Source organism: Stegostoma tigrinum, chromosome 8 (genome assembly GCF_030684315.1).
Source record: "Stegostoma tigrinum isolate sSteTig4 chromosome 8, sSteTig4.hap1, whole genome shotgun sequence".
Lineage (NCBI taxonomy): Eukaryota > Metazoa > Chordata > Chondrichthyes > Orectolobiformes > Stegostomatidae > Stegostoma > Stegostoma tigrinum.
In genome coordinates, this window is record NC_081361.1 from 76,386,029 (window position 1) to 76,394,882 (window position 8,854).

Genomic DNA, 8,854 nt, shown 5'->3' on the forward strand with positions numbered 1-8,854 from the left:
AACAGTATTGATTTACAAACTCTGCATAAATTAATCAAATCATAAATGGTTCTGTACTGGGGGAAGTGGTATATCAAAGAGGAGGGGCAATAAAATCTACCAAAGCCTCAACCAGTCTTTAAAGTGAATTACATAAAATTTGTGAGTGAATGGAACATAGGCAGATTGAATTTGATACAGATCAATAACAGGTATTTAGCACTGGACAACATATGTACATATTTACAACATATGTGGATGCCAAGATAGCAGGGAGAATTTAAAAGACTATGGCATGTTAGTAAACAGAGCAGTTCACATATTCGGTGGCTGCAACAGCAGTTAATAAAGCAGACAGCAGCATTCAGCAGTAGTGCGAAATATACCTGCACAATAAAAGGCTAAGGACATCATACTAAACTTGCACCTTATTGTCATCAAAACCCACTTCTCAAGTTTGATCAAACAGAAGGGAGCTATTCGAACCAGGAAACAGTGAGGGATAAAGACATCTGACTAATTGTTAGATCATGCTGTTATGTATCATGTTAAATAATTGTGTCTTACAAATCGGAGGAGAAATTTGATGTCTTTGATTTAAGAGGAGGGAACTCAGATGAGACTTCAGAGTGGTTTGTTAGAAAAACAGAAATAAAGTCCCAAACATTACTTCTATTTCAACAATGACACTAAAATTTGATTGACACAGGATCAATCAAGCTGAAGACAAATTAAATATTTTTACCATATAGATCTTCATGCAAAGAGTGTCCACTGAGATTTTGAACCATTATTGTGTCTGATTTGAAGTCACTTCTCCCAACTTCTGCTCTCCTTATCCCTTCTATTATTCATCAACCCATTTACTACCAGGATTTAAACGTTTTAGCAAATGGTATGCAACAGCAGTCAGAGTGGGAAAGGTTAACATTGCCTATATATGGAAAACAAAAGAAAGAAATTATAATTTTCACATGCCTTGCATAACTTCAGAAGGGAGTAAAGTGTTTTACAGCTAATGAAGTACTTCTGATCTGTAAGAGACAAACTAAACTTTGAAAAAGAGACAATGAAACATGAAGTACAAGAGATCCAGTTTAATTGGTGCACTGCAAGATCCAACAAACAACAATGTGGTAAATAAGCTGTTTGTTTTAGTAATATTGGTTAATACATATTGGTGAGAACACAGAGGAGCACTCCTCTGTACTTCCTAAAAATAACGCAATAAGATCTTTCATGTTCACTGAAGTGGCTAATGTCTCATCCAGAAAGATAACATCTCCAACTGGGCATAACATCCTCCATAATACACAGAGCTGAAGTCCCAAGAATTAGTCATCTTTCAGTCTCAACCTGATTCAGAAAGACCTAGATGAGATTAGAGAACTGTTATTTGGCTGACTGATGGATATCTATGGCAGTTCTCACCATGCAGTCATGGAATCACAAACTCATAGAATCATACAGTATAGCAGAGGCCCTTTGTCCCATTGAGTCTGTATCTCCAAAAATACACTACAATCTACAGCGATAACAAGGTGTGGAGCTGGATGAACACAGCAGGCCAATCAGCATCAGAGGAGCAGGAAAGCTCAGGAAATGTCAGCTTTCCTGATCCTCTGATGCTGCTTGGCCTGCTGTCTTCATCCAGCTCTACACCTTATTATCTCAGATTCTCCAGCATTGGCAGTTCCTACTATCTCCTCACCATCTGCAGTAGTCCTATGTTCCCAAACTAAGCCCATAGTCTTGAATGTTATGGCACTTCAGGTGCTTTTTAAAGATTGTGAGGCCATTTGCCTCAACTACCTCCCAGATGGTGCATTCCAGGCTGCCTTCACCCTGTGCGTGAATATTTTTTTCCTTAAGTTCTCTCTAAACGTTCTACCTTTCACTTTAAAACAGTGGCCCCTTGTTCTTGATCCTTCGACTAAGGGGACCAACTGTCTTCCATTCACTCAATCACATCCCTCATAATTTTTCACATCTCAATCAGGTCCCACTCAACTTCCCCTTCTCATAGCTGAAATGCTCCGTCCTAGGAAACAATCTAGAACAAATTGTTGATGCTAGTTCAATGGGCAATGGCTTGAGAGTAGGATGCTTATTTCACACCTTTAAAGAGGCCATCACATTCCACACCAATTGTTGGTTTGTCCTCTGATATCGGTGAACCTTCCCCAGTTGTCATGGTTGTACATGTTCTTTATCTTATCATTTAAAGAATAAATCTAATCTGCTGCTTCCGAACAAACTCAATAAATAGAAAATTACTTACAGGTTGTTGATTGACTACATTGGGTAACTGTGATGGCAAATCCCCTAAAATCAACAGTACTTTGCTTTTATATTAGAAAGGCTGGCTATACTTAAAGCTGGTAGGTCTTTAGATTTATCAAAGGCATTGAAGGAAAAGTGGAAATTGCAAAGGCACTAACCATAATCTTCCATAGAGATAACAAGGTGTGAAGCTGGATGAACACAGCAGGCCAGGCAGCATCAGAGGACCAGGAAAGCTAATGTTTCGGGTCTGGGCCCTTCTTCAAAAATGGAGGAGGGGAAGATGGACTCTGAAACAAATAGAGAAGGGGGGAGGCGGATGGAAGGTTGATAAAGGAGCAGATAGGCGGAGAGGAGACGGACAGGTCAAGGAGGCGGGTATGGAGCCAGCAAAGGTGAGTGTCGCTGGGGTGTTAGGGTGGAGGTTCATCAGTCAAAGGAAGACGGACAGGTCAATGAGGCGGGGATGAGGCTGGTAGGTAGGGGTTGCGGGTGGGGGTTGGTCAGTGAGGTGGGAGCAGCAGATAGGTGGGAGAAAAGACGGACAGATCAAGGAGACGGGGAGGAGCTGGGCTGGCTTTGGGATGAGGTTGGGGGTGGGGAGATTTTGAAGCTTGTGAAGTCCACATTGAGACCATTGGGCTGCAGGGTTCCCAAGCCAAATATGAAGTCCTGTTCCTGCAACCTTCAGGTAGCATCATTGTGGCACTGGAGGAGGCCCAGGATGAACATGTCGTCGAAGGAGTGGAGGTGGAGTAGAAGTGGTTTGCGACTGGGAGGTGCAGTCATTTGTGATGAACTGAGCGTAACCAACCAATCTTCCAATCTCGTTAGAGGCAAAGATGGTGCCCAGGGACTGGAGAATTGCAAACATTACACCGTTGCTCAAAAAAAGATACAGGGATAAGCTACTACTGGCCACTTAGTATAACCTCAGTGTTGGGAACTCATTTTGAAACAATAATCTAAAGCAAAATTATGAGTGAACTGAATAAAGTGTATTAAGAAAACCAGTACGGATTCATAGGGAAGGGGGAAAAACATGTTTGACGCATTTGGCAGCTGCTATGAAGCGAAAACAGAGTTAACATATCATGTCCTTCTTCAGAACTGGATTCAAAACTTTAACTCGGTCTTCTCATCATAGATACTGACAGACCTGCTGTGTTTCTCCAGCAATTTCTGATTTTTATTTGTTTCAGATCCAGCATTAACAGTTATTTTATTTAACTAATTTGATTGAGCTTAACAATTAAGTAACAGAAGAAAGCTGAAATCTTGGAATTCAAAGACATATTTGATAAAGAGCATCACAATAAGATTTGCCCTTCAATATTTAAGTTTTGTTTTGAAGCAAGTTACTGAGTGTGAGATGTACAAACATTGTAGTGAGGAAACTGGCAACATGGCCAGGACCTGTGCATCTCCTTAACTAATCAGATTGAATGATTGTCAAACTAATAGTGCAAGGGCTGGGAAGGACATGTAAAATTGAATGCAGTAAATGAATACAATGCAGAATGAGGTAGAGAAAGAAAAGTGCAGAGAAGGAAAGAAAGATCAGATTAAGAGAGAGGGAAAAAAAACACAGAATGAAAAAGCAAAGATAAATTACATTTTTATTATTTCCAAGAATTCAAAGCCGAACATAGAACAGTACAGCACAATACAGGCCCTTTGGCTCATGATGTTGTGCCAAACTTTTACCCTAATACTAAGGTCTATCTAATCTCCACCCCTACCTTATACTATCATCCATGTGTCTATCAAATAGCCGCTTAAATGCCCATAATGAGGCCAACTCCACTACCCTCTCTGGCAATGCATTCCACGCCCCTACCACTCCTTAAGTAGAGAATCTACCTCTGACATCTCCCTTATATCTACCTCCACTCACTTTAAATCTAAAAGCTCTTATTCAGAGAAGTACCACAGCTTTCAGGAAGACAATAGCAAATATTTGCTGTCAAAGTAACAGGCAGACAAATGGTACTCAACATTATTTATGTGCAAATGCTTCAGTAGTTTCTGACAGGAGCAGTGCTCTTAGAAAGAACTAAACGTTGCTCTCAAAAACAACATCTTTCTTCTGGATCACCCTCATAATAGCTACCTCCACCCAAAGAAAAAGTCTCTGTCTGTCTACTCTATCTATATCTCTGATCATTTTGTACACCTCTATCAAGTCACTTCTCATCCTTCGTCATTCGAAAGAGAAAAGCCCCGGGTGTCTCAACCTTTCCTCGTAAGACCTTCCCTCCATTCCAGACAACATCCTGGTAAATCTCCTCTGCACCTTTTCCAACGCTTCCACATCTTTCCTGTAATGAAGTGACCAGAACTGGACACAATGCTTCAGATGTGGCCAAACCAGGCTTTTGTATAGCTGGAGCATAACAGCTCTTGAACTCAATGAAAGCTAACACACCATATGCCTTCTTCACAACTCTATCCACCTGGGTGGCAGCTTTCAGGGAACTGTGGACATGAACCCCGAGATCCCTCTGCTCCTCCATACTGCCAAGAATCTTTCCCTTAACCCTGTATTCTGCTTTCAAATTTGTCCTTCCAAAACAAATCACCTCACACTTTTCAGGGTTAAACTCCATCTGCCACTTCTCAGCCCAACTCTGCATACTATCAATGTCCCTTTGTAACCTAGAAACAGCACCTGCACTATCCACAACTCGATCCACCTTCATATTGTCCATGAAATTACTAATCCACCCTTCCACTCCTACATCCAAATCATTTACAAAAATCACAAATAGTAGAGGACCCAGAGCAGATCCTTGTGGTACACCACTCGTAACTGAGCACCATGATGAATATTTTCCATCCACTACCACCCTTTGTCTTCTAAGGGTCAGCCAATTCTGAATCCAATCTGCCACATTCCCCCCTATCCCATGCCTCCTTACCTTCTGCATGAGTCTACCATAAAGAAAGAAGACTTTATGTTTATAATTGTTACTTTTCAAAGGCAGAGAGGTAATTGGAATAATTGCGACTTCAAAGCTATCATGTCATTGTGAGAGTACTTGGACTTAACATTCTGCAGAACATCTCATCGATATCTGCTGTGCAAATATAACTTCAGTGCAATTCAATGGTGATCCAGAAGAAAGATGTTGTTTTTGAAAGCAACGTTTAGTTCTTTCTAAGGATACTGCTCCTGTCAGAAACTACTGAAGCACTTGCACATAAGTAATGTTGAGTACCATTAGTCTGGCTGTTACTTTGACAGCAAATATTTGCTATTGTCTTCCTGAAAGCTGTGGTACTTCTCTGAATAAGAGCTTTTAGGTTGCCCTGAGCCTCACCAGAAAGCTCTCAGGTAATTACTGACATCTTCAGTTAGCAAGAAAGTTGTTTTTTGTTCTCCCACAAATGCCAGAAAAATATTTCCATTAAGTGTATTATATATAAATGAGCTCAAAGTAATGCGCATGCAATATTTTAATTCAATTTGTACAAGTCATCACATGCTCCATCATGTATTACAGAAATGACACAGATCATTAATGTCAAATATTGGTGCAAATATATTTTGAAATTAAGACAAAGAGAAGAAATGTTAAAACAGAATTTATAAACAGAAAGATAGTAAATCATGTGAACAACAGAGCAAGGAATAACAAAGTGTAGAACTGGATGAACACAGGAGGCCAAGCAGCATCTTAGATGCTAGATAATAAAATGTGAGGCTGGATGAACACAGCAGGCCCAGCAGCATCTCAGGAGCACAAAAGCTGACGTTTCGGGCCTAGACCCTTCATCTTAGATGCTGCTTGGCCTGCTGTGTTTATCCAGCTCCACACTTTGTTATCTCAGATTCTCCAGCATTTGCAGTTCCCATTATCACCGAGAGCAAGGAATGCATGTTTATGTACTCTCAATTGTTAATGTGAACCTGCACTGGATTTGTTGCAAATCTGATATCTTCAAAATCTAAGCCTGTCACACTAACTGTAGCTGAAAGGTACAATTCACCTCTTTCAATTTTGGCCTTTTAGACACAAACTGAATAATACACTCTGGGAAGAGAATGCTTATAATCTTCCAACTTTTGACTGACCTAGAACTTTCCTCAGTAGCGGACAAGGTGAAGGCAGTCCATTCTTTACTCCTGCATTGAAATTATTTTGGACTAAATGCCAGCATACCATTTCCTTTGCTAATTGCTTGCTGCACCTGCATGCTGGCTTTCAGTGATTCATTCAAGAGGTCATCCTGGTCCCTTAGAAGGTCAAAATCTCCCAATTTAAGAAATTCTCAGCATGTCTGTTTTTCCCAACAATTTTTTGCTCACATTGCTATTTTACCAGTTCCCCAGAGACTTAACCTGTCTAAATCCATGAAGCCTTTTTGCACCTTCCTCACAATTTACTTTCCCACCTGGTTGTGTGTGATCAGCCAACTTGGAAATATGGTGTCCAAATCTTTTCTTTTAATTCACCCATAAAATGTGGGCTTAGGTTGCTGGGCCAGCATTTATTGTCCATTTTAAATTGCCCAAAGGGCAACTAAAGGCCAGCCACATGATATGGGTCTAGAGTCGCATGTGGGCCAGGCCACCATTATGCTGCTTTTTAACATATATTCAAGATTATTTATTATTGAATTCAAATTTCACTATTTGCCATTGTGTGGTTTCAGCCAATGTCGCAGAACACTAACCTAGGGTTCTAGATTCTTAATTAAGGTTCAACATTGCCACTGCCTATGTCCAGCATTGGCCTCCTTCCTGACGTCCCCAAACCCCACATCCCCGCTTAGAGTTATTGCTGCATCCACGCACTGACCCACTTGTCACAGCCTGCTAACTTGGGAATTACTTTTTGTTTTCTGTCCATTAACCAATCCATGTCTGTATATACCCCCCAATTTGGGCCTTCCAAGATGGCAGTGAGGTACCAGGACTGAGCAGGCTCTTGCCCTGAGCTCATCCGCTCGCATCTGCCTTTTCTATCATTTTTTTCCCCTCTTTTTCTTTTGATTCTTTTTCTTTCTTTCTTCTTTTCTTTGGCAAGTTAGTCGGCTGTATTGGCACAGCAGCGGGCCATGTGCAGAGCAGTGGCAGCCTCCAGGTGATCAGAGGTGGTGGATTGGCAGCAAAGATGCCCTCCTGGCAATCAGGGGAAGCAGTGGCAGGAAAGGACTCTTGAAGATGGCAGCACCAGGGAAGTGACATCTTTGAGGAGGGTGGCCAGAGTGGAACTCTTGGTGCAGCACTAACCTGGCCTGGCAATGGAGCCAGGGACTCCTGGTTGCAGTACGTCCTGAGTGGGCATTGGTGAGGCTGCCTCGATTAGGGACTCCTGATGTCATTGAGGCAGCAGGAAAACCAAGAACTCCTGGTTGCAGTCATGGTAGACCTGGAGCGGGGACTCCTGATTATTAGGGAAGGCAGCAGCAGTGGACTGTTGGCTGTGGGGTGAGTGTGGGTTCATTAAGGGACTGGGCCCACCTGGAAGTGTGGTGACTCCTACAAGGGTAAGTCCAGAGCAGATGGCAGCGAGGCAGTCGAGGATGGGTGGTGGCACAGGTGTCATTGGTAACCCCAGTCATAGTGAAGGCAGTGGAACAAAGACATATCCTCCTGCTGTTATATCTTTTTACACGTTTTATTCTCAAACTGTTCAAAATGGCACTGGATTGTGGCAAAAGTTGAAACTTCTTTTATTGCATTTTACTGTATTATTCCCCGTAAAATGCAAGGGACAATAGATCATTCAAATTCAATTCATTGCAGCAATAACGTAGAGCCTTGGTGAAACAGTATTGTATCAGGTTTTGGTTACCCCATTTACAGAAGGGGATTTCAGTCTTTGTGGCACAATTGGTCTATTAACTGAAAAGTTTTTTTCCTTTTGGGAAGAAGCAGTTGCCTAGTGGTTTTGGCACTGGCCTGGTAATCCATAGCCTCAGACTAATATTCTGGGACATGGGATCAAATCCTACCATGGCAGATGGTGAAATTTTAAAACATCTCAAATGATAAAGTGAGCACCAATGGTGACCATGTAACTAATTTTGATTGTCATAGAAACCCATCTAGTTTGCTAGTGTCTTTCAGAGAAGCAAATCTGCCACGAGCGCCTGGTCAGGTCCACACATATCTTCAGATCTACAGTATTATAGTTGACTCTTAACCCTTTGGGCAATTAGGGACAGCCAATAAATGCTAGCTAGCCAATATAGACACATCCCACAAACAAATAGTGAAAAAAAACAAATGCCCTAGAGGGAGTGTAACAAAAGATTCATTAGACAGATTTCTGGAATTGAGGGATTGCTTTCTAAGGAGCTGTTGAGATAACTGGGCTTGTACTCTCTACAGTTTAGAAGAATGAGAGGTGGTTTCATTCTATAAATCCTAACAGGGTGGATGGTTTGGGATTTGGAACCAGGATGGGCAATTTTTGAACTGTAGGTAGGTCATTTAATGACAAAGATGAGGAGGAATTTATTCATTCAAAGGGTGGAGAATCTTTGGAATTGTCTATTTCAGGCAGCTGTGAAGATTCAGTCATTGAGTACGCTCAAGAGCGAGTTCTATATATTTCCAAATATTAAAAAGTATCAAGAG